The sequence below is a fragment of the Myotis davidii genome, unplaced genomic scaffold (genome assembly GCF_000327345.1).
Source record: "Myotis davidii unplaced genomic scaffold, ASM32734v1 scaffold201, whole genome shotgun sequence".
NCBI lineage: Eukaryota > Metazoa > Chordata > Mammalia > Chiroptera > Vespertilionidae > Myotis > Myotis davidii.
The window spans coordinates 3410022-3413132 of NW_006297819.1; the positions used below are offsets into that span (position 1 = coordinate 3410022).

The following is a 3111-nucleotide window of genomic DNA, read 5'->3' on the forward strand; positions in this document are numbered from 1 at the left end:
GTCTGAAGTTTTTGTGAATAGGGAGTCACAGGTTTGGGTTCTCAGAACTGCTTTCTTACTCACTGCCATGACAGGGAACACAAAAAAGATTACATAGGGTTCTTCACTTCATACAATGAGATATTTAGGGACCTTTTCAGATGGACAAGGTCATTCGGTTCTATTTATGTTCTCACCCTGAGCACATTCCACATTTCAATCATAATGAGAGAAAATATTACTCTTGGCTTAAAGTTTCATTCTCCATTTCTTTGCACTCCTTGGGTATTGGGAAGTCCCTGAAATCAGAGCTCTTAGAGCTCAATTTGAGGGTTCTAGGGGATTCAATCCCTAGAAAAAAAGGTAAGATGTCCCAGAATGTGCCTTGGATTCTCTGTAAGCAGCTAAGTACAGTATGGGAACAGGAAGAAAAACAAAACAAAACAGGGAAGGCCCTCAAGTTTTTATGCTTCCAAGAATGAGGGCCTAGAATTTAGACAGGCTACGTTTGGTTCCAATTTACAGTGAGACTCCCTGCTTACTTTCAAATTCTGGCTACACCTCACTGATTCCAACCACTGACTACCCACCCTCTCATTTCAAAAAATTCTGTCCTAACAGTCACTTAATTCTGACTTCAGTAAGGTTACTCTTTAGGATGTTTTGTTTTGTTTTATGTTTTTTGATAGAACCTGCCTCATATTTGTTTGTAAAAATAGCAGCAGCCTAGGGATCCCACCACTCTTTTGGTCCTCACATTGGCAGACAGAAGCCTCCTCTGTGCAGCTTTCATGGGTGCATGGGCACCTTTGGGAGCCGGAGCTTGAGCCTGAGCTGTAGCTGCAGCCTGAGGCCTGGTTTGAATCTTGGCCTTGGACTTTGGCCAGCAGAGCCTGAGACCCTTGGCAATGTGGGCATGAGCATGTTTCCCAAGCTTGGGATGAGTGATGTAGGCAAGTTGACTGAGCTTGTGATGGCCGTCCTTTGGGGTCTTGGGCTTGAACTCCTTGGGCTTTCTAGCCTTGGCATATGCACGCATGGCCTTGGCGTTGTTGCCCTGCATCTTCTCCAGGTCCTTCTTGTTGTGATTCTTGGCAAAGTACATGTTCCTTAGGAACTTAGGGAAAACCCCCTTAAGGAAGTCATATCTTTGTGATCGGGGTTTCTCGATGCTGTTCTGTGCCATTTTGGGGACTGGTTGTATGTGATACGGTTCTTGGACGTGGCCATATCTTCACCAAGGCCTGTGGCTCCTGAAGTACCTGGGATTAGAAGAGCCAGGACACATGTTTTCCATGGAACAATTTAAATACAGTGGTCTCTTATGACCCTCTAAAAAAGTCCACATCTCCCTCCCCCCCAAATCAGAGACCCCAGATAATCCTGGGAGAAATCTTAAAGCTCAAAGCCTGGCCTGGATATCTTCCAAAGTTGTCCAGAAAAGGATGCTTGTGCCCTTCCCCCGCTCCCCACAGACATGGGACCTAGATTACCTTCCTTATTACAGCTCCACTGTGGGTGTGGTGGACCATGCCAGTGAGAACAGGCTGAGGAAGTTCCCTCTTAGTGGGATATTGGCATCCCTTGCCCCAACAGCTGTCTGATAACCTGTAGCCAAATACTCCAGCAGCTGACTCCCAGGAAGCTATTGAGGATTTCAGCTATTGTTGTAACAACATTTTTCATCCATACCAGCTTCTTTGCACTCCTTGGGTATGGGGAAGTCCCTGAAATCAGACTATGTATGAGCGGGTGAAGCAAAACTTTCTGCAGGAGTAGCCACATTTCTTCTTCACCCCCACCCCCTCACCAATGTTTATGTTCATTAAATTTGGGAAGAGTATTCAGTTTTTGGCAGGCTGAGTTTAAAATGTAAAGTTCACTGAGTAACTCCAGTCTGTATCACTCTCAGGTGGACTCAATTAACATCTCTTACGTTTTAAAGTTCCATTGGCTAGTGTTCTCTGAACCAAGCCTTTAGCATCAGGGTATCTGCAGACCCCCTCTTGCTAACTTTACAGGCATTCAGGAGGGTGACTTGCCCAGCTCTCCAGTTTCTCATCTTGTCCAAAGACTCGCTCGACAATATTTAGGCATTATGAAAAAAGATTGAAGTGTTCATTGATTTGGAGATGCTGATAACCTCAACATAGGGTGGGGGCGAAAGCCTTGACAACCCATTTGCCCTCAACATTTCCTGGGCATTGCATCACAGGTGGTGAAATTAGCGAGTAAGTTCAAACCCATGTATTCAGTTGAGTCTTGGGTAATTACTGATTAAGAATCATATATTGAACAAGTACTAAATGCCTTTGACATTGTATCTGATTATTTAGTGATCAACTGAGTGGAATGTTATGGGAAGGAACAAGAAATCCTACTGGCTAATCTAAGAGTGCAGGCATGAAAGTTTACCTTCCCATCTGCTGCCTCTGGCACTCACAGCCACACTGGCATTCAGGAAATGCAAGCAGGTGCAAGAATTGGTGGGAAATGGAAGCTCTAGAAAAGGAAGAAAAGGAAAGGAACCTATCCTTAACCAGTTTGTTCAGTGGATAGAGCATTGGCCTATGGACTGAAGGGTCCCAGGTTCAATTCCATCAGGGCAAATGTCAGATTGTGGGCTTGATCCCCAGTAGGGGGTGTGCAGGAAGCAGCCGAACAATGATTCTCTCTCATCATTGATGTTTCTATCTCTTTCACTCTCTCCATTCCTCTCTGAAATCAATAAACACATATTAAAAAAAAAACACAAAGGTATTTTTTTCTAAACAATCATGACATGTGCAAATAATGAATACTCCCCCAAAGAAATATATATTTGTGTTCACCAAGTTCCTACCTCAATCCCAGAACTAAAGGAGGCAAGTGTATGGAAATTTTAGAATAACATTTTTATGCTTGTTTCTAGCCATTAATAATTCATAATTTTTGAGGTCTAATCTTGGAACACTATACTATGAGATAAAGGAAATCTGTTCTAAATGATTACAGGTTGGCCATTCACATTTGGTCTCAATTTTATATTAAGAATTTAAATAATCCTATCTAATAAAAAGTGATTATGCAAATTCCCACATTGGAGGCGGGGGGGCGGGGGGGGGCTGTTCCATAACACAAGATGGCTGCGCC

General features: G+C 43.5%; 1 pseudogene; it reads right to left on the bottom strand.

Moving 5' to 3' along the window:
* Nucleotides 1-676: 676 nt before the first annotated feature.
* LOC102762403 lies at nt 677-1209 on the bottom strand (annotated as a pseudogene).
* Between the last annotated feature and the right edge of the window lie 1902 nt (nt 1210-3111).